General features: G+C 52.3%; 38 non-coding genes across 38 annotated transcripts; 8 read left to right on the plus strand and 30 right to left on the minus strand.

Annotated features, from left to right (window-relative positions):
- Positions 1-210: 210 nt before the first annotated feature.
- Trnag-gcc (transfer RNA glycine (anticodon GCC)) lies at positions 211-281 on the minus strand. The gene has a single exon. It is a non-coding gene; the product is annotated as a tRNA-Gly (tRNA).
- Positions 282-604: 323 nt separating this feature from the next.
- On the plus strand, positions 605-676 carry Trnag-ucc (transfer RNA glycine (anticodon UCC)). Its single transcript has one exon. It is a non-coding gene; the product is annotated as a tRNA-Gly (tRNA).
- An 864-nt stretch (positions 677-1,540) lies between these two features.
- Trnai-aau (transfer RNA isoleucine (anticodon AAU)) lies at positions 1,541-1,614 on the minus strand. The gene has a single exon. It is a non-coding gene; the product is annotated as a tRNA-Ile (tRNA).
- Positions 1,615-1,812: 198 nt separating this feature from the next.
- Trnae-uuc (transfer RNA glutamic acid (anticodon UUC)) lies at positions 1,813-1,884 on the minus strand. The gene has a single exon. It is a non-coding gene; the product is annotated as a tRNA-Glu (tRNA).
- Positions 1,885-2,187: 303 nt separating this feature from the next.
- Trnam-cau (transfer RNA methionine (anticodon CAU)) lies at positions 2,188-2,260 on the minus strand. The gene has a single exon. It is a non-coding gene; the product is annotated as a tRNA-Met (tRNA).
- A 382-nt stretch (positions 2,261-2,642) lies between these two features.
- Positions 2,643-2,713, minus strand: Trnag-gcc (transfer RNA glycine (anticodon GCC)). The gene has a single exon. It is a non-coding gene; the product is annotated as a tRNA-Gly (tRNA).
- A 318-nt stretch (positions 2,714-3,031) lies between these two features.
- Trnag-ucc (transfer RNA glycine (anticodon UCC)) lies at positions 3,032-3,103 on the plus strand. The gene has a single exon. It is a non-coding gene; the product is annotated as a tRNA-Gly (tRNA).
- A 744-nt stretch (positions 3,104-3,847) lies between these two features.
- Trnai-aau (transfer RNA isoleucine (anticodon AAU)) lies at positions 3,848-3,921 on the minus strand. The gene has a single exon. It is a non-coding gene; the product is annotated as a tRNA-Ile (tRNA).
- A 255-nt stretch (positions 3,922-4,176) lies between these two features.
- On the minus strand, positions 4,177-4,248 carry Trnae-cuc (transfer RNA glutamic acid (anticodon CUC)). Its single transcript has one exon. It is a non-coding gene; the product is annotated as a tRNA-Glu (tRNA).
- A 457-nt stretch (positions 4,249-4,705) lies between these two features.
- On the minus strand, positions 4,706-4,778 carry Trnam-cau (transfer RNA methionine (anticodon CAU)). Its single transcript has one exon. It is a non-coding gene; the product is annotated as a tRNA-Met (tRNA).
- Positions 4,779-5,073: 295 nt separating this feature from the next.
- On the minus strand, positions 5,074-5,144 carry Trnag-gcc (transfer RNA glycine (anticodon GCC)). The gene has a single exon. It is a non-coding gene; the product is annotated as a tRNA-Gly (tRNA).
- Positions 5,145-5,467: 323 nt separating this feature from the next.
- Trnag-ucc (transfer RNA glycine (anticodon UCC)) lies at positions 5,468-5,539 on the plus strand. The gene has a single exon. It is a non-coding gene; the product is annotated as a tRNA-Gly (tRNA).
- Positions 5,540-6,282: 743 nt separating this feature from the next.
- Trnai-aau (transfer RNA isoleucine (anticodon AAU)) lies at positions 6,283-6,356 on the minus strand. Its single transcript has one exon. It is a non-coding gene; the product is annotated as a tRNA-Ile (tRNA).
- A 257-nt stretch (positions 6,357-6,613) lies between these two features.
- On the minus strand, positions 6,614-6,685 carry Trnae-cuc (transfer RNA glutamic acid (anticodon CUC)). The gene has a single exon. It is a non-coding gene; the product is annotated as a tRNA-Glu (tRNA).
- A 456-nt stretch (positions 6,686-7,141) lies between these two features.
- On the minus strand, positions 7,142-7,214 carry Trnam-cau (transfer RNA methionine (anticodon CAU)). Its single transcript has one exon. It is a non-coding gene; the product is annotated as a tRNA-Met (tRNA).
- Positions 7,215-7,509: 295 nt separating this feature from the next.
- Positions 7,510-7,580, minus strand: Trnag-gcc (transfer RNA glycine (anticodon GCC)). Its single transcript has one exon. It is a non-coding gene; the product is annotated as a tRNA-Gly (tRNA).
- A 323-nt stretch (positions 7,581-7,903) lies between these two features.
- Positions 7,904-7,975, plus strand: Trnag-ucc (transfer RNA glycine (anticodon UCC)). Its single transcript has one exon. It is a non-coding gene; the product is annotated as a tRNA-Gly (tRNA).
- A 743-nt stretch (positions 7,976-8,718) lies between these two features.
- Positions 8,719-8,792, minus strand: Trnai-aau (transfer RNA isoleucine (anticodon AAU)). Its single transcript has one exon. It is a non-coding gene; the product is annotated as a tRNA-Ile (tRNA).
- A 257-nt stretch (positions 8,793-9,049) lies between these two features.
- Positions 9,050-9,121, minus strand: Trnae-cuc (transfer RNA glutamic acid (anticodon CUC)). Its single transcript has one exon. It is a non-coding gene; the product is annotated as a tRNA-Glu (tRNA).
- A 456-nt stretch (positions 9,122-9,577) lies between these two features.
- On the minus strand, positions 9,578-9,650 carry Trnam-cau (transfer RNA methionine (anticodon CAU)). Its single transcript has one exon. It is a non-coding gene; the product is annotated as a tRNA-Met (tRNA).
- A 295-nt stretch (positions 9,651-9,945) lies between these two features.
- Positions 9,946-10,016, minus strand: Trnag-gcc (transfer RNA glycine (anticodon GCC)). Its single transcript has one exon. It is a non-coding gene; the product is annotated as a tRNA-Gly (tRNA).
- Positions 10,017-10,339: 323 nt separating this feature from the next.
- Trnag-ucc (transfer RNA glycine (anticodon UCC)) lies at positions 10,340-10,411 on the plus strand. Its single transcript has one exon. It is a non-coding gene; the product is annotated as a tRNA-Gly (tRNA).
- Positions 10,412-11,154: 743 nt separating this feature from the next.
- On the minus strand, positions 11,155-11,228 carry Trnai-aau (transfer RNA isoleucine (anticodon AAU)). Its single transcript has one exon. It is a non-coding gene; the product is annotated as a tRNA-Ile (tRNA).
- A 257-nt stretch (positions 11,229-11,485) lies between these two features.
- Trnae-cuc (transfer RNA glutamic acid (anticodon CUC)) lies at positions 11,486-11,557 on the minus strand. Its single transcript has one exon. It is a non-coding gene; the product is annotated as a tRNA-Glu (tRNA).
- A 456-nt stretch (positions 11,558-12,013) lies between these two features.
- On the minus strand, positions 12,014-12,086 carry Trnam-cau (transfer RNA methionine (anticodon CAU)). The gene has a single exon. It is a non-coding gene; the product is annotated as a tRNA-Met (tRNA).
- A 295-nt stretch (positions 12,087-12,381) lies between these two features.
- Positions 12,382-12,452, minus strand: Trnag-gcc (transfer RNA glycine (anticodon GCC)). The gene has a single exon. It is a non-coding gene; the product is annotated as a tRNA-Gly (tRNA).
- Positions 12,453-12,775: 323 nt separating this feature from the next.
- Positions 12,776-12,847, plus strand: Trnag-ucc (transfer RNA glycine (anticodon UCC)). The gene has a single exon. It is a non-coding gene; the product is annotated as a tRNA-Gly (tRNA).
- Positions 12,848-13,590: 743 nt separating this feature from the next.
- Positions 13,591-13,664, minus strand: Trnai-aau (transfer RNA isoleucine (anticodon AAU)). The gene has a single exon. It is a non-coding gene; the product is annotated as a tRNA-Ile (tRNA).
- Positions 13,665-13,921: 257 nt separating this feature from the next.
- Trnae-cuc (transfer RNA glutamic acid (anticodon CUC)) lies at positions 13,922-13,993 on the minus strand. Its single transcript has one exon. It is a non-coding gene; the product is annotated as a tRNA-Glu (tRNA).
- Positions 13,994-14,449: 456 nt separating this feature from the next.
- Positions 14,450-14,522, minus strand: Trnam-cau (transfer RNA methionine (anticodon CAU)). Its single transcript has one exon. It is a non-coding gene; the product is annotated as a tRNA-Met (tRNA).
- A 295-nt stretch (positions 14,523-14,817) lies between these two features.
- On the minus strand, positions 14,818-14,888 carry Trnag-gcc (transfer RNA glycine (anticodon GCC)). Its single transcript has one exon. It is a non-coding gene; the product is annotated as a tRNA-Gly (tRNA).
- A 323-nt stretch (positions 14,889-15,211) lies between these two features.
- Trnag-ucc (transfer RNA glycine (anticodon UCC)) lies at positions 15,212-15,283 on the plus strand. The gene has a single exon. It is a non-coding gene; the product is annotated as a tRNA-Gly (tRNA).
- Positions 15,284-16,026: 743 nt separating this feature from the next.
- On the minus strand, positions 16,027-16,100 carry Trnai-aau (transfer RNA isoleucine (anticodon AAU)). The gene has a single exon. It is a non-coding gene; the product is annotated as a tRNA-Ile (tRNA).
- A 257-nt stretch (positions 16,101-16,357) lies between these two features.
- Positions 16,358-16,429, minus strand: Trnae-cuc (transfer RNA glutamic acid (anticodon CUC)). The gene has a single exon. It is a non-coding gene; the product is annotated as a tRNA-Glu (tRNA).
- Positions 16,430-16,885: 456 nt separating this feature from the next.
- Positions 16,886-16,958, minus strand: Trnam-cau (transfer RNA methionine (anticodon CAU)). Its single transcript has one exon. It is a non-coding gene; the product is annotated as a tRNA-Met (tRNA).
- Positions 16,959-17,253: 295 nt separating this feature from the next.
- Positions 17,254-17,324, minus strand: Trnag-gcc (transfer RNA glycine (anticodon GCC)). The gene has a single exon. It is a non-coding gene; the product is annotated as a tRNA-Gly (tRNA).
- A 323-nt stretch (positions 17,325-17,647) lies between these two features.
- Positions 17,648-17,719, plus strand: Trnag-ucc (transfer RNA glycine (anticodon UCC)). The gene has a single exon. It is a non-coding gene; the product is annotated as a tRNA-Gly (tRNA).
- A 743-nt stretch (positions 17,720-18,462) lies between these two features.
- Positions 18,463-18,536, minus strand: Trnai-aau (transfer RNA isoleucine (anticodon AAU)). The gene has a single exon. It is a non-coding gene; the product is annotated as a tRNA-Ile (tRNA).
- Positions 18,537-18,671: the final 135 nt, after the last annotated feature.

Genomic DNA, 18,671 nt, shown 5'->3' on the forward strand with positions numbered 1-18,671 from the left:
TTGCTACACGTGCATTCCCGGCGCGACAGGCAACTTGCGATGCTAGGCCGACGCCAGTATGTACAATAGCACACAAGAGTCCAAACGAGCAGTCGTGCGCGCTGCATGTTTGGTTATTTCCACACGGAAATACCGCTGTTCATTCTCATGGCTCACGCAGTTCGAGTGCGAAAGACACGCAGCACCACTATCGGAGAAAAAACAAAATGATGCATCGGCCGGGAATCGAACCCGGGCCGCAAGCGTGGCAGGCGAGCATTCTACCACTGAACCACCGATGCTCAGCTTCCTGGTGCTTTCCGCGGCAGACGTCTGCGGGGAAAGTGGGACCGCCGTCCAGCGCCGTCGCATCCTCTCGAGAGAATGCTACAGACGCTGAATCCTGCACTGCACTGCTGCTTAAAAATGACGCCCGAACGCGATCGCCTAAGTACTCTTGCGGCGCACGCACGCGACGACTCTTGCCAAAGGACGCGAAATGTGCGTAGAGACGCTGTCTGGATGCGCTCGCCTATCCCGTAATGCGCCTACAGCTACGACCACCTTGAGCCGCCGCCGACAGGCGGGAAGCAGACACAGCGCGGCGTGCGCGGACAGAATCCGTGCGGTGGTGGTGTAATGGTCAGCATAGTTGCCTTCCAAGCAGTTGATCCGGGTTCGATTCCCGGCCACCGCAGCCGGCTTTTACTTTTGCGTATGAGTACTTTTGCCACGCGTCCTTCAATTAATGTTTCTTTCCCCATCTTACTCGCTGCAGGCCACCCTATAGCGTGTGCGTCGATTCCCCTTGAGTCTCGACTTGTCTCGACTTGTCTCGACTTGTCTCGACTTGTCTCTACTTTTGTCTCGACTTGTCTCGACTTGTCTCGACTTGTCTCGACTTGTCTCGACTTGTCTCGACTTGTCTCGACTTGTCTCGACTTGTCTCGACTTGTCTCGACTTGTCTCGACTTGTCTCGACTTGTCTCGACTTGTCTCGACTTGTCTCGACTTGTCTCGACTTGTCTCGACTTGTCTCGACTTGTCTCGACTTGTCTCGACTTGTCTCGACTTGTCTCGACTTTGCTCAGCTGACGCGAGAGCTGACGCTCTCCAGTCGGCCTATATCAACACGACAAGCACGAGAAACGACTGAGAGAGGCAAGGAGAGGCGAGGCGGTGGACACACAGCACGCCGCTTCATTACACGGTGGCGTCTCCCTGACTGAATCGGGCTGCAGCTGCGAAAAGAAAGGAGAAAGACAAATAGGAAGCAAAATTGCCAACAGTACCCTGCGTTCCCATGCGGTCACCCGCCCAAGCACTGACAGGGGCCAAAGTTTTTACACGTCGGCAATCGGACATTTTCTTTCGTTTTCTCTTTGCCGTATCAGAACCAGCGTATTCAACATATTGTGGCCATTGCCGAGCGAATGCTGTAGCGCTTGCCGACAAGTCGGGTTCGGGTCCTCTGTCAACGTCCACGCAGGGCGATGATCTTTTGGCCATCACAATCGCCAGCTGAAATCGGCGCTGCCTTTTCGTAGTAGTAAAAGCGTACTGGCCCGTGGGGGGATCGAACCCACGACCTTCGCGTTATTAGCACGACGCTCTAACCAACTGAGCTAACGGGCCTCGACGCGGACGGTTGCTCAGCCCTACGCTGGAAACACGTGGCATGAAGCCACACGCCACTTCTAGGGTCACTGTGTGCCTGCTCCGCTCGTCCATGTTCTGCTGGCGGTCATGAAACAGTAGCTGAATTGCGAACACGACGGGAAACGGCAGCACGCACAGCTGAAACTTGAGACGATTCGTGTGGAAAAAATTCCGTTCCGGTACCGGGAATCGAACCCGGGCCTCCTGGGTGAAAGCCAGGTATCCTAGCCACTAGACCACACCGGAGTTCGGCGTTCGTTGGACGGATCGGATGGTCTCTCGCACATTTCGTGCCGAGTCCCGCTTCGGCACCCTTCTCTCTTTGCGAGCGTCTTTGCGCATACTGACTGGCAAGGCGCGCACCTCAAAAGTCTCAGAGCAATGCATTTGGCTTCTTGCTCTACTGGGAGAAGAGGAAAAGGAAAGCTGTAAGTATCAATAACAGGAAGTAAACATTTTCTCGCTGAAGCGTTGAAACGTTGTGGATAACAAACAAGAAATAAGTTCGAGCACTAGCGACAGCACCACCGTGACTCACAGAAAATTAAATGCCCCGGGTGAGAATCGAACTCACGACCTTAAAATTATGAGACTTACGCGCTGCCTACTGCGCTACCGAGGCAGGGGGACGGGGGGAGACCGCTGGTCCTGGAATCTGGGTAAGCAGCGTACCCAATGTTAGACGCAGAGATACACTACTTCGTGGTTAACGCGTTCTGTTGCTACACGTGCATTGCCGGCCCAGTTGATTGCGGTGTTGCTGCAGCTTTTGCAACCATAGGCAGCACTCCCCGTCGTTCAAGTTCAATGCCTCGGAGGCACCTGGACACAGCAACTTGTGAGGCCAGGCCGACGCCAGTCCGTAGAACATGACGCGAGCGTCCGAGTGGGGAACCGCGCGTGCTGCGTTCTCGTTTCTTCTCAAGGGAATCCCGCTATACATTCTTGTGGATCGTGCATCTCAAGCGCGCAAGTCACACGGCACCGCGGGAAAAGCAAAATGATGCATCGGCCGGGAATCGAACCCGGGCCGCCCGCGTGGCAGGCGAGAATTCTACCACTGAACCACCGATGCTCAGCTAGTTCACAGCTTCCTGGTGCTTTCCGCTGCAGACGTCTGAGGGGAAAGTGGGACTGCCGTCCAGCGCCGTCGCATCCTCTCGAGAGAATGCTACAGACGCTGAATCCTGCACTGCACTGCTTAAAAATGATCGTCTAAGTACTCTTGCGGCGCACGCACGCGACGACTCTTGCCAAAGGACGCGAAATGTGCGTAGAGACGCTGCCTGGATGAGCTCGCCTACCCCGTAACGCGCCTACAGCTACGACCACCTTCAGGCGCCGCTGACAGGCGGGAAGCAGACACAGCGCGGCGTGCGCGGACGGAAACCGTGCGGTGGTGGTGTAATGGTCAGCATAGTTGCCTTCCAAGCAGTTGATCCGGGTTCGATTCCCGGCCACCGCAGCCGGCTTTTACTTTTGCGTATGAGTACTTTTGCCACGCGTCCTTCAATTAATGTTTCTTTCCCCATCTTACTCGCTGCAGGCCACCCTATAGCGTGTGCGTCGATTCCCCTTCAGTCTCGACTTGTCTCGACTTTGCTCAGCTGACGCGAGAGCTGACGCTCTCCAATCGGCCTATATAAAAAGGACAAGCACGCAAAACGACTGAGAGAGGTATGGCGAGGCGGGCGGGCACCACATTACTTATGCCTCAAGTAAATACCTGCTGCCTGTTATCATGTATTGTCTGATTTTACATGTTCTGTCAGACAAATTCAGTTTTATTTCTAGTAGATTTTTTTTTTTCTTTGTTGAAAATATTTCAACACGCTCCTTCATTTCACTGTGGCCGCACGGCGAGACCTGGCATACGGAGAGGCAAAATGTGGCGCCAGTGCCCTTGACCGAATAGCGCTGCAGCTCCGATACCGAAGAGGAAAGAGAAATACGAATTGAAACTATCGGCAGTGCCGTGTGTTCGCAGGCGGTCACCCGCCCAAGCACTGACAACGCCCAGCTTCGCGCAGTAGCGGTGATCGGACGAGAAACTGTGTGCTCACCGTGCTGTGACCAGTGAAGTGTTTTAGTGCGTCCCGACAAGTCGCGTTCTGGTCCCCTATCAGCTCCCACACGATGTGACGATTTCTTTGTCACCATACTTCCCCGCCGAAATCGACGTTGCCTTTTTGAAAGAGTGAAATCGTAGTGACCCGTGGGGGGATCGAACCCACGACCTTCGCGTTATTAGCACGACGCTCTAACCAACTGAGCTAACGGGCCTCGGTGCAGACAGTCTTCCATCGCTTCACGGGAATTGCTCTGCGTATTGCCATGTAAAATTTCTATGGTAGCAGTCCAACAGTGGACCAGCGTCTCTTCTCCCTTTATTCCGCTGCTCGTAGTAATTTCATTGCGTGCCCGTTTCTCTCGACTGTTTTCAGCTGACGTTTATGAACCAGTAGCTATATTGCGAGGAGGACGTGAAACAGCTTTCGCAGGGTCAAAACTTGTCGTGATTTTTTCCGAAAAATTTCGTTCCGGTACCGGGAATCGAACCCGGGCCTCTTGGGTGAGAGCCAGGTATCCTAGCCACTAGACCACACCGGACGTGCACAGTCTTTTCGGCGTTTACACCCGGTCCACTTGCTTTCCGTGTCGCACTTTCCCTGTTTGCGAGCACCTTTTCGCGCGCCCATGGCGAGGCGCGCATGTCAAAAGTCACAAGCCATTGCTTTATGCCTCGTTGTTACAGGGGTAGGAGGAAAAGCAAAGCTGTAAGTAGTAATGTTTATTTACTTATTTCGCAAGTAAAGACCTGCTGCCTGTTATCATACAGCAGGTCATACATTGTGTGACTTTACACGTTATATCGTACGAAATTCAGTTTTATTACTAGTACTTTTTTTCCTTGAAAATTTTACATAAGGACTGCAAGTAGTAATAACGGGAAGTAAACATTATCACGCTGAGTCGGTGAAGCCTTGTGGATAACAAAGTACAAAGTGTTTCGCTCCTTCGCAAACCCCAGCGGCGTCAAATTAGCTGTGGACGAAAGTAAATTAAATGCCCCGGGTGAGGATCGAACTCACGACCTTAAGATTATGAGACTTACGCGCTGCCTACTGCGCTACCGAGGCAAGTGATCGCCACGCCTTCTGGAATCTCGGTAAGTACCAAATAACAGTGGTAGAGAGTCTGCACTTCCTGGCTAATTTTTTTCTGTTGCTACACGTGCATTCCCGGCGCGACAGGCAACTTGCGATGCTAGGCCGACGCCAGTATGTACAATAGCACACAAGAGTCCAAACGAGCAGTCGTGCGCGCTGCATGTTTGGTTATTTCCACACGGAAATACCGCTGTTCATTCTCATGGCTCACGCAGTTCGAGTGCGAAAGACACGCAGCACCACTATCGGAGAAAAAACAAAATGATGCATCGGCCGGGAATCGAACCCGGGCCGCCCGCGTGGCAGGCGAGCATTCTACCACTGAACCACCGATGCTCAGCTTCCTGGTGCTTTCCGTGGCAGACGTCTGCGGGGAAAGTGGGACTGCCGTCCAGCGCCGTCGCATCCTCTCGAGAGAATGCTACAGACGCTGAATCCTGCACTGCACTGCTGCTTAAAAATGACGCCCGAACGCGATCGCCTAAGTACTCTTGTGGCGCACGCACGCGACGACTCTTGCCAAAGGACGCGAAATGTGCGTAGAGACGCTGTCTGGATGCGCTCGCCTACCACGTAATGCGCCTACAGCTACGACCACCTTGAGCCGCCGCCGACAGGCGGGAAGCAGACACAGCGCGGCGTGCGCGGACGGAAACCGTGCGGTGGTGGTGTAATGGTCAGCATAGTTGCCTTCCAAGCAGTTGATCCGGGTTCGATTCCCGGCCACCGCAGCCGGCTTTTACTTTTGCGTATGAGTACTTTTGCCACGCGTCCTTCAATTAATGTTTCTTTCCCCATCTTACTCGCTGCAGGCCACCCTATAGCGTGTGCGTCGATTCCCCTTCAGTCTCGACTTGTCTCGACTTTGCTCAGCTGACGCGAGAGCTGACGCTCTCCAATCGGCCTATATAAAAAGGACAAGCACGCAAAACGACTGAGAGAGGTATGGCGAGGCGGGCGGGCACCACATTACTTATGCCTCAAGTAAATACCTGCTGCCTGTTATCATGTATTGTCTGATTTTACATGTTCTGTCAGACAAATTCAGTTTTATTACTAGTAGATTTTTTTTTTCTTTGTTGAAAATATTTCAACACGCTCCTTCATTTCACTGTGGCCGCACGGCGCGACCTGGCATACGGAGAGGCAAAATGTGGCGCCAGTGCCCTTGACCGAATAGCGCTGCAGCTCCGATACCGAAGAGGAAAGAGAAATACGAATTGAAACTATCGGCAGTGGCGTGTGTTCGCAGGCGGTCACCCGCCCAAGCACTGACAACGCCCAGCTTCGCGCAGTAGCGGTGATCGGACGAGAAACTGTGTGTTCACCGTGCTGTGACCAGTGAAGTGTTTTAGCGCGTCCCGACAAGTCGCGTTCTGGTCCCCTATCAGCTCCCACACAATGTGACGATTTCTTTGTCACCATACTTCCCCGCCGAAATCGGCGTTGCCTTTTTGAAAAAGTGAAATCGTAGTGGCCAGTGGGGGGATCGAACCCACGACCTTTGCGTTATTAGCACGACGCTCTAACCAACTGAGCTAACGGGCCTCGGTGCAGACAGTCTTCCATCGCTTCGCGGGAATTGCTCTGCGTATTGCCATGTAACATTTCTATGGTAGCAGTCCAACAGTGGACCAGCGTCTCTTCTCCCTTTATTCCGCTGCTCGTAGTAATTTCATTGCGTGCCCGTTTCTCTCGACTGTCTTCAGCTGACGTTTAAGAACCAGTAGCTATAACGCGAGGAGGACGTAAAACAGCCTTTCCCAGGGTCAAAACTTGTCGTGATTTCTTCCGAAAAAATTCCGTTCCGGTACCGGGAATCGAACCCGGGCCTCCTGGGTGAGAGCCAGGTATCCTAGCCACTAGACCACACCGGACGGGCACATTCTTCTCGGCGTTTACACCCGGTCCACTCGCTTTCCGTGTCGCACTTTCCCTGTTTGCGAGCACCTTTTCGCGCGCCCATGGCGAGGCGCGCATGTCAAAAGTCACAAGCCATTGCTTTATGCCTCGTTGTTACAGGGGTAGGAGGAAAAGCAAAGCTGTAAGTAGTAATATTTATTTACTTATTTCGCAAGTAAAGACCTGCTGCCTGTCATCATACAGCAGGTCATACATTGTGTGACTTTACACGTTATATCGTACGAAATTCAGTTTTATTACTAGTACTTTTTTCCTTGAAAATTTTACATAAGAACTGCAGGTAGTAATGACGGGAAGTAAACATTATCACGCTGAGTCGGTGAAGCCTTGTGGATAACAAAGTACAAAGTGTTTCGCTCCTTCGCAAACCCCAGAGGCGTCAATTTAGCTGTGGACGAAAGTAAATTAAATGCCCCGGGTGAGGATCGAACTCACGACCTTAAGATTATGAGACTTACGCGCTGCCTACTGCGCTACCGAGACAAGTGATCGCCACGTCTTCTGGAATCTCGGTAAGTACCAAATACCACTGGTAGAGAGTCTGCACTTCCTGGCTCATTTTTTTCTGTTGCTACACGTGCATTCCCGGCGCGACAGGCAACTTGCGATGCTAGGCCGACGCCAGTATGTACAATAGCACACAAGAGTCCAAACGAGCAGTCGTGCGCGCTGCATGTTTGGTTATTTCCACACGGAAATACCGCGGTTCATTCTTATGGCTCGCGCAGTTCGAGTGCGAAAGACACGCAGCACCACTATCGGAGAAAAAACAAAATGATGCATCGGCCGGGAATCGAACCCGGGCCGCCCGCGTGGCAGGCGAGCATTCTACCACTGAACCACCGATGCTCAGCTTCCTGGTGCTTTCCGTGGCAGACGTCTGCGGGGAAAGTGGGACTGCCGTCCAGCGCCGTCGCATCCTCTCGAGAGAATGCTACAGACGCTGAATCCTGCACTGCACTGCTGCTTAAAAATGACGCCCGAACGCGATCGCCTAAGTACTCTTGTGGCGCACGCACGCGACGACTCTTGCCAAAGGACGCGAAATGTGCGTAGAGACGCTGTCTGGATGCGCTCGCCTACCACGTAATGCGCCTACAGCTACGACCACCTTGAGCCGCCGCCGACAGGCGGGAAGCAGACACAGCGCGGCGTGCGCGGACGGAAACCGTGCGGTGGTGGTGTAATGGTCAGCATAGTTGCCTTCCAAGCAGTTGATCCGGGTTCGATTCCCGGCCACCGCAGCCGGCTTTTACTTTTGCGTATGAGTACTTTTGCCACGCGTCCTTCAATTAATGTTTCTTTCCCCATCTTACTCGCTGCAGGCCACCCTATAGCGTGTGCGTCGATTCCCCTTCAGTCTCGACTTGTCTCGACTTTGCTCAGCTGACGCGAGAGCTGACGCTCTCCAATCGGCCTATATAAAAAGGACAAGCACGCAAAACGACTGAGAGAGGTATGGCGAGGCGGGCGGGCACCACATTACTTATGCCTCAAGTAAATACCTGCTGCCTGTTATCATGTATTGTCTGATTTTACATGTTCTGTCAGACAAATTCAGTTTTATTACTAGTAGATTTTTTTTTTCTTTGTTGAAAATATTTCAACACGCTCCTTCATTTCACTGTGGCCGCACGGCGCGACCTGGCATACGGAGAGGCAAAATGTGGCGCCAGTGCCCTTGACCGAATAGCGCTGCAGCTCCGATACCGAAGAGGAAAGAGAAATACGAATTGAAACTATCGGCAGTGGCGTGTGTTCGCAGGCGGTCACCCGCCCAAGCACTGACAACGCCCAGCTTCGCGCAGTAGCGGTGATCGGACGAGAAACTGTGTGTTCACCGTGCTGTGACCAGTGAAGTGTTTTAGCGCGTCCCGACAAGTCGCGTTCTGGTCCCCTATCAGCTCCCACACAATGTGACGATTTCTTTGTCACCATACTTCCCCGCCGAAATCGGCGTTGCCTTTTTGAAAAAGTGAAATCGTAGTGGCCAGTGGGGGGATCGAACCCACGACCTTTGCGTTATTAGCACGACGCTCTAACCAACTGAGCTAACGGGCCTCGGTGCAGACAGTCTTCCATCGCTTCGCGGGAATTGCTCTGCGTATTGCCATGTAACATTTCTATGGTAGCAGTCCAACAGTGGACCAGCGTCTCTTCTCCCTTTATTCCGCTGCTCGTAGTAATTTCATTGCGTGCCCGTTTCTCTCGACTGTCTTCAGCTGACGTTTAAGAACCAGTAGCTATAACGCGAGGAGGACGTAAAACAGCCTTTCCCAGGGTCAAAACTTGTCGTGATTTCTTCCGAAAAAATTCCGTTCCGGTACCGGGAATCGAACCCGGGCCTCCTGGGTGAGAGCCAGGTATCCTAGCCACTAGACCACACCGGACGGGCACATTCTTCTCGGCGTTTACACCCGGTCCACTCGCTTTCCGTGTCGCACTTTCCCTGTTTGCGAGCACCTTTTCGCGCGCCCATGGCGAGGCGCGCATGTCAAAAGTCACAAGCCATTGCTTTATGCCTCGTTGTTACAGGGGTAGGAGGAAAAGCAAAGCTGTAAGTAGTAATATTTATTTACTTATTTCGCAAGTAAAGACCTGCTGCCTGTCATCATACAGCAGGTCATACATTGTGTGACTTTACACGTTATATCGTACGAAATTCAGTTTTATTACTAGTACTTTTTTCCTTGAAAATTTTACATAAGAACTGCAGGTAGTAATGACGGGAAGTAAACATTATCACGCTGAGTCGGTGAAGCCTTGTGGATAACAAAGTACAAAGTGTTTCGCTCCTTCGCAAACCCCAGAGGCGTCAATTTAGCTGTGGACGAAAGTAAATTAAATGCCCCGGGTGAGGATCGAACTCACGACCTTAAGATTATGAGACTTACGCGCTGCCTACTGCGCTACCGAGACAAGTGATCGCCACGTCTTCTGGAATCTCGGTAAGTACGAAATACCACTGGTAGAGAGTCTGCACTTCCTGGCTCATTTTTTTCTGTTGCTACACGTGCATTCCCGGCGCGACAGGCAACTTGCGATGCTAGGCCGACGCCAGTATGTACAATAGCACACAAGAGTCCAAACGAGCAGTCGTGCGCGCTGCATGTTTGGTTATTTCCACACGGAAATACCGCGGTTCATTCTTATGGCTCACGCAGTTCGAGTGCGAAAGACACGCAGCACCACTATCGGAGAAAAAACAAAATGATGCATCGGCCGGGAATCGAACCCGGGCCGCCCGCGTGGCAGGCGAGCATTCTACCACTGAACCACCGATGCTCAGCTTCCTGGTGCTTTCCGTGGCAGACGTCTGCGAGGAAAGTGGGACTGCCGTCCAGCGCCGTCGCATCCTCTCGAGAGAATGCTACAGACGCTGAATCCTGCACTGCACTGCTGCTTAAAAATGACGCCCGAACGCGATCGCCTAAGTACTCTTGTGGCGCACGCACGCGACGACTCTTGCCAAAGGACGCGAAATGTGCGTAGAGACGCTGTCTGGATGCGCTCGCCTACCACGTAATGCGCCTACAGCTACGACCACCTTGAGCCGCCGCCGACAGGCGGGAAGCAGACACAGCGCGGCGTGCGCGGACGGAAACCGTGCGGTGGTGGTGTAATGGTCAGCATAGTTGCCTTCCAAGCAGTTGATCCGGGTTCGATTCCCGGCCACCGCAGCCGGCTTTTACTTTTGCGTATGAGTACTTTTGCCACGCGTCCTTCAATTAATGTTTCTTTCCCCATCTTACTCGCTGCAGGCCACCCTATAGCGTGTGCGTCGATTCCCCTTCAGTCTCGACTTGTCTCGACTTTGCTCAGCTGACGCGAGAGCTGACGCTCTCCAATCGGCCTATATAAAAAGGACAAGCACGCAAAACGACTGAGAGAGGTATGGCGAGGCGGGCGGGCACCACATTACTTATGCCTCAAGTAAATACCTGCTGCCTGTTATCATGTATTGTCTGATTTTACATGTTCTGTCAGACAAATTCAGTTTTATTACTAGTAGATTTTTTTTTTCTTTGTTGAAAATATTTCAACACGCTCCTTCATTTCACTGTGGCCGCACGGCGCGACCTGGCATACGGAGAGGCAAAATGTGGCGCCAGTGCCCTTGACCGAATAGCGCTGCAGCTCCGATACCGAAGAGGAAAGAGAAATACGAATTGAAACTATCGGCAGTGGCGTGTGTTCGCAGGCGGTCACCCGCCCAAGCACTGACAACGCCCAGCTTCGCGCAGTAGCGGTGATCGGACGAGAAACTGTGTGTTCACCGTGCTGTGACCAGTGAAGTGTTTTAGCGCGTCCCGACAAGTCGCGTTCTGGTCCCCTATCAGCTCCCACACAATGTGACGATTTCTTTGTCACCATACTTCCCCGCCGAAATCGGCGTTGCCTTTTTGAAAAAGTGAAATCGTAGTGGCCAGTGGGGGGATCGAACCCACGACCTTTGCGTTATTAGCACGACGCTCTAACCAACTGAGCTAACGGGCCTCGGTGCAGACAGTCTTCCATCGCTTCGCGGGAATTGCTCTGCGTATTGCCATGTAACATTTCTATGGTAGCAGTCCAACAGTGGACCAGCGTCTCTTCTCCCTTTATTCCGCTGCTCGTAGTAATTTCATTGCGTGCCCGTTTCTCTCGACTGTCTTCAGCTGACGTTTAAGAACCAGTAGCTATAACGCGAGGAGGACGTAAAACAGCCTTTCCCAGGGTCAAAACTTGTCGTGATTTCTTCCGAAAAAATTCCGTTCCGGTACCGGGAATCGAACCCGGGCCTCCTGGGTGAGAGCCAGGTATCCTAGCCACTAGACCACACCGGACGGGCACATTCTTCTCGGCGTTTACACCCGGTCCACTCGCTTTCCGTGTCGCACTTTCCCTGTTTGCGAGCACCTTTTCGCGCGCCCATGGCGAGGCGCGCATGTCAAAAGTCACAAGCCATTGCTTTATGCCTCGTTGTTACAGGGGTAGGAGGAAAAGCAAAGCTGTAAGTAGTAATATTTATTTACTTATTTCGCAAGTAAAGACCTGCTGCCTGTCATCATACAGCAGGTCATACATTGTGTGACTTTACACGTTATATCGTACGAAATTCAGTTTTATTACTAGTACTTTTTTCCTTGAAAATTTTACATAAGAACTGCAGGTAGTAATGACGGGAAGTAAACATTATCACGCTGAGTCGGTGAAGCCTTGTGGATAACAAAGTACAAAGTGTTTCGCTCCTTCGCAAACCCCAGAGGCGTCAATTTAGCTGTGGACGAAAGTAAATTAAATGCCCCGGGTGAGGATCGAACTCACGACCTTAAGATTATGAGACTTACGCGCTGCCTACTGCGCTACCGAGACAAGTGATCGCCACGTCTTCTGGAATCTCGGTAAGTACCAAATACCACTGGTAGAGAGTCTGCACTTCCTGGCTCATTTTTTTCTGTTGCTACACGTGCATTCCCGGCGCGACAGGCAACTTGCGATGCTAGGCCGACGCCAGTATGTACAATAGCACACAAGAGTCCAAACGAGCAGTCGTGCGCGCTGCATGTTTGGTTATTTCCACACGGAAATACCGCGGTTCATTCTTATGGCTCACGCAGTTCGAGTGCGAAAGACACGCAGCACCACTATCGGAGAAAAAACAAAATGATGCATCGGCCGGGAATCGAACCCGGGCCGCCCGCGTGGCAGGCGAGCATTCTACCACTGAACCACCGATGCTCAGCTTCCTGGTGCTTTCCGTGGCAGACGTCTGCGGGGAAAGTGGGACTGCCGTCCAGCGCCGTCGCATCCTCTCGAGAGAATGCTACAGACGCTGAATCCTGCACTGCACTGCTGCTTAAAAATGACGCCCGAACGCGATCGCCTAAGTACTCTTGTGGCGCACGCACGCGACGACTCTTGCCAAAGGACGCGAAATGTGCGTAGAGACGCTGTCTGGATGCGCTCGCCTACCACGTAATGCGCCTACAGCTACGACCACCTTGAGCCGCCGCCGACAGGCGGGAAGCAGACACAGCGCGGCGTGCGCGGACGGAAACCGTGCGGTGGTGGTGTAATGGTCAGCATAGTTGCCTTCCAAGCAGTTGATCCGGGTTCGATTCCCGGCCACCGCAGCCGGCTTTTACTTTTGCGTATGAGTACTTTTGCCACGCGTCCTTCAATTAATGTTTCTTTCCCCATCTTACTCGCTGCAGGCCACCCTATAGCGTGTGCGTCGATTCCCCTTCAGTCTCGACTTGTCTCGACTTTGCTCAGCTGACGCGAGAGCTGACGCTCTCCAATCGGCCTATATAAAAAGGACAAGCACGCAAAACGACTGAGAGAGGTATGGCGAGGCGGGCGGGCACCACATTACTTATGCCTCAAGTAAATACCTGCTGCCTGTTATCATGTATTGTCTGATTTTACATGTTCTGTCAGACAAATTCAGTTTTATTACTAGTAGATTTTTTTTTTCTTTGTTGAAAATATTTCAACACGCTCCTTCATTTCACTGTGGCCGCACGGCGCGACCTGGCATACGGAGAGGCAAAATGTGGCGCCAGTGCCCTTGACCGAATAGCGCTGCAGCTCCGATACCGAAGAGGAAAGAGAAATACGAATTGAAACTATCGGCAGTGGCGTGTGTTCGCAGGCGGTCACCCGCCCAAGCACTGACAACGCCCAGCTTCGCGCAGTAGCGGTGATCGGACGAGAAACTGTGTGTTCACCGTGCTGTGACCAGTGAAGTGTTTTAGCGCGTCCCGACAAGTCGCGTTCTGGTCCCCTATCAGCTCCCACACAATGTGACGATTTCTTTGTCACCATACTTCCCCGCCGAAATCGGCGTTGCCTTTTTGAAAAAGTGAAATCGTAGTGGCCAGTGGGGGGATCGAACCCACGACCTTTGCGTTATTAGCACGACGCTCTAACCAACTGAGCTAACGGGCCTCGGTGCAGACAGTCTTCCATCGCTTCGCGGGAATTGCTCTGCGTATTGCCATGTAACATTTCTATGGTAGCAGTCCAACAGTGGACCAGCGTCTCTTCTCCCTTTATTCCGCTGCTCGTAGTAATTTCATTGCGTGCCCGTTTCTCTCGACTGTCTTCAGCTGACGTTTAAGAACCAGTAGCTATAACGCGAGGAGGACGTAAAACAGCCTTTCCCAGGGTCAAAACTTGTCGTGATTTCTTCCGAAAAAATTCCGTTCCGGTACCGGGAATCGAACCCGGGCCTCCTGGGTGAGAGCCAGGTATCCTAGCCACTAGACCACACCGGACGGGCACATTCTTCTCGGCGTTTACACCCGGTCCACTCGCTTTCCGTGTCGCACTTTCCCTGTTTGCGAGCACCTTTTCGCGCGCCCATGGCGAGGCGCGCATGTCAAAAGTCACAAGCCATTGCTTTATGCCTCGTTGTTACAGGGGTAGGAGGAAAAGCAAAGCTGTAAGTAGTAATATTTATTTACTTATTTCGCAAGTAAAGACCTGCTGCCTGTCATCATACAGCAGGTCATACATTGTGTGACTTTACACGTTATATCGTACGAAATTCAGTTTTATTACTAGTACTTTTTTCCTTGAAAATTTTACATAAGAACTGCAGGTAGTAATGACGGGAAGTAAACATTATCACGCTGAGTCGGTGAAGCCTTGTGGATAACAAAGTACAAAGTGTTACGCTCCTTCGCAAACCCCAGAGGCGTCAATTTAGCTGTGGACGAAAGTAAATTAAATGCCCCGGGTGAGGATCGAACTCACGACCTTAAGATTATGAGACTTACGCGCTGCCTACTGCGCTACCGAGACAAGTGATCGCCACGTCTTCTGGAATCTCGGTAAGTACCAAATACCACTGGTAGAGAGTCTGCACTTCCTGGCTCATTTTTTTCTGTTGCTACACGTGCATTCCCGGCGCGACAGGCAACTTGCGATGCTAGGCCGACGCCAGTATGTACAATAGCACACAAGAGTCCAAACGAGCAGTCGTGCGCGCTGCATGTTTGGTTATTTCCACACGGAAATACCGCGGTTCATTCTTATGGCTCACGCAGTTCGAGTGCGAAAGACACGCAGCACCACTATCGGAGAAAAAACAAAATGATGCATCGGCCGGGAATCGAACCCGGGCCGCCCGCGTGGCAGGCGAGCATTCTACCACTGAACCACCGATGCTCAGCTTCCTGGTGCTTTCCGTGGCAGACGTCTGCGGGGAAAGTGGGACTGCCGTCCAGCGCCGTCGCATCCTCTCGAGAGAATGCTACAGACGCTGAATCCTGCACTGCACTGCTGCTTAAAAATGACGCCCGAACGCGATCGCCTAAGTACTCTTGTGGCGCACGCACGCGACGACTCTTGCCAAAGGACGCGAAATGTGCGTAGAGACGCTGTCTGGATGCGCTCGCCTACCACGTAATGCGCCTACAGCTACGACCACCTTGAGCCGCCGCCGACAGGCGGGAAGCAGACACAGCGCGGCGTGCGCGGGCGGAAACCGTGCGGTGGTGGTGTAATGGTCAGCATAGTTGCCTTCCAAGCAGTTGATCCGGGTTCGATTCCCGGCCACCGCAGCCGGCTTTTACTTTTGCGTATGAGTACTTTTGCCACGCGTCCTTCAATTAATGTTTCTTTCCCCATCTTACTCGCTGCAGGCCACCCTATAGCGTGTGCGTCGATTCCCCTTCAGTCTCGACTTGTCTCGACTTTGCTCAGCTGACGCGAGAGCTGACGCTCTCCAATCGGCCTATATAAAAAGGACAAGCACGCAAAACGACTGAGAGAGGTATGGCGAGGCGGGCGGGCACCACATTACTTATGCCTCAAGTAAATACCTGCTGCCTGTTATCATGTATTGTCTGATTTTACATGTTCTGTCAGACAAATTCAGTTTTATTACTAGTAGATTTTTTTTTTCTTTGTTGAAAATATTTCAACACGCTCCTTCATTTCACTGTGGCCGCACGGCGCGACCTGGCATACGGAGAGGCAAAATGTGGCGCCAGTGCCCTTGACCGAATAGCGCTGCAGCTCCGATACCGAAGAGGAAAGAGAAATACGAATTGAAACTATCGGCAGTGGCGTGTGTTCGCAGGCGGTCACCCGCCCAAGCACTGACAACGCCCAGCTTCGCGCAGTAGCGGTGATCGGACGAGAAACTGTGTGTTCACCGTGCTGTGACCAGTGAAGTGTTTTAGCGCGTCCCGACAAGTCGCGTTCTGGTCCCCTATCAGCTCCCACACAATGTGACGATTTCTTTGTCACCATACTTCCCCGCCGAAATCGGCGTTGCCTTTTTGAAAAAGTGAAATCGTAGTGGCCAGTGGGGGGATCGAACCCACGACCTTTGCGTTATTAGCACGACGCTCTAACCAACTGAGCTAACGGGCCTCGGTGCAGACAGTCTTCCATCGCTTCGCGGGAATTGCTCTGCGTATTGCCATGTAACATTTCTATGGTAGCAGTCCAACAGTGGACCAGCGTCTCTTCTCCCTTTATTCCGCTGCTCGTAGTAATTTCATTGCGTGCCCGTTTCTCTCGACTGTCTTCAGCTGACGTTTAAGAACCAGTAGCTATAACGCGAGGAGGACGTAAAACAGCCTTTCCCAGGGTCAAAACTTGTCGTGATTTCTTCCGAAAAAATTCCGTTCCGGTACCGGGAATCGAACCCGGGCCTCCTGGGTGAGAGCCAGGTATCCTAGCCACTAGACCACACCGGACGGGCACATTCTTCTCGGCGTTTACACCCGGTCCACTCGCTTTCCGTGTCGCACTTTCCCTGTTTGCGAGCACCTTTTCGCGCGCCCATGGCGAGGCGCGCATGTCAAAAGTCACAAGCCATTGCTTTATGCCTCGTTGTTACAGGGGTAGGAGGAAAAGCAAAGCTGTAAGTAGTAATATTTATTTACTTATTTCGCAAGTAAAGACCTGCTGCCTGTCATCATACAGCAGGTCATACATTGTGTGACTTTACACGTTATATCGTACGAAATTCAGTTTTATTACTAGTACTTTTTTCCTTGAAAATTTTACATAAGAACTGCAGGTAGTAATGACGGGAAGTAAACATTATCACGCTGAGTCGGTGAAGCCTTGTGGATAACAAAGTACAAAGTGTTACGCTCCTTCGCAAACCCCAGAGGCGTCAATTTAGCTGTGGACGAAAGTAAATTAAATGCCCCGGGTGAGGATCGAACTCACGACCTTAAGATTATGAGACTTACGCGCTGCCTACTGCGCTACCGAGACAAGTGATCGCCACGTCTTCTGGAATCTCGGTAAGTACCAAATACCACTGGTAGAGAGTCTGCACTTCCTGGCTCATTTTTTTCTGTTGCTACACGTGCATTCCCGGCGCGACAGGCAACTTGCGATGCTAGGCCGACGCCAGTATGTACAATAGCACACAAGAGTCCAAACGAGCAGTCGTGCGCGCTGCATGTTTGGTTATTTCCACACGGAAATACCGCGGTTCATTCTTATGGCTCACGCAGTTCGAGTGCGAAAGACACGCAGCACCACTATCGGAGAAAAAACAAAATGATGCATCGGCCGGGAATCGAACCCGGGCCGCCCGCGTGGCAGGCGAGCATTCTACCACTGAACCACCGATGCTCAGCTTCCTGGTGCTTTCCGTGGCAGACGTCTGCGGGGAAAGTGGGACTGCCGTCCAGCGCCGTCGCATCCTCTCGAGAGAATGCTACAGACGCTGAATCCTGCACTGCACTGCTGCTTAAAAATGACGCCCGAACGCGATCGCCTAAGTACTCTTGTGGCGCACGCACGCGACGACTCTTGCCAAAGGACGCGAAATGTGCGTAGAGACGCTGTCTGGATGCGCTCGCCTACCACGTAATGCGCCTACAGCTACGACCACCTTGAGCCGCCGCCGACAGGCGGGAAGCAGACACAGCGCGGCGTGCGCGGGCGGAAACCGTGCGGTGGTGGTGTAATGGTCAGCATAGTTGCCTTCCAAGCAGTTGATCCGGGTTCGATTCCCGGCCACCGCAGCCGGCTTTTACTTTTGCGTATGAGTACTTTTGCCACGCGTCCTTCAATTAATGTTTCTTTCCCCATCTTACTCGCTGCAGGCCACCCTATAGCGTGTGCGTCGATTCCCCTTCAGTCTCGACTTGTCTCGACTTTGCTCAGCTGACGCGAGAGCTGACGCTCTCCAATCGGCCTATATAAAAAGGACAAGCACGCAAAACGACTGAGAGAGGTATGGCGAGGCGGGCGGGCACCACATTACTTATGCCTCAAGTAAATACCTGCTGCCTGTTATCATGTATTGTCTGATTTTACATGTTCTGTCAGACAAATTCAGTTTTATTACTAGTAGATTTTTTTTTTCTTTGTTGAAAATATTTCAACACGCTCCTTCATTTCACTGTGGCCGCACGGCGCGACCTGGCATACGGAGAGGCAAAATGTGGCGCCAGTGCCCTTGACCGAATAGCGCTGCAGCTCCGATACCGAAGAGGAAAGAGAAATACGAATTGAAACTATCGGCAGTGGCGTGTGTTCGCAGGCGGTCACCCGCCCAAGCACTGACAACGCCCAGCTTCGCGCAGTAGCGGTGATCGGACGAGAAACTGTGTGTTCACCGTGCTGTGACCAGTGAAGTGTTTTAGCGCGTCCCGACAAGTCGCGTTCTGGTCCCCTATCAGCTCCCACACAATGTGACGATTTCTTTGTCACCATACTTCCCCGCCGAAATCGGCGTTGCCTTTTTGAAAAAGTGAAATCGTAGTGGCCAGTGGGGGGATCGAACCCACGACCTTTGCGTTATTAGCACGACGCTCTAACCAACTGAGCTAACGGGCCTCGGTGCAGACAGTCTTCCATCGCTTCGCGGGAATTGCTCTGCGTATTGCCATGTAACATTTCTATGGTAGCAGTCCAACAGTGGACCAGCGTCTCTTCTCCCTTTATTCCGCTGCTCGTAGTAATTTCATTGCG

The sequence above is a fragment of the Schistocerca cancellata genome, unplaced genomic scaffold (assembly GCF_023864275.1).
Source record: "Schistocerca cancellata isolate TAMUIC-IGC-003103 unplaced genomic scaffold, iqSchCanc2.1 HiC_scaffold_322, whole genome shotgun sequence".
Classification (NCBI taxonomy): domain Eukaryota; kingdom Metazoa; phylum Arthropoda; class Insecta; order Orthoptera; family Acrididae; genus Schistocerca; species Schistocerca cancellata.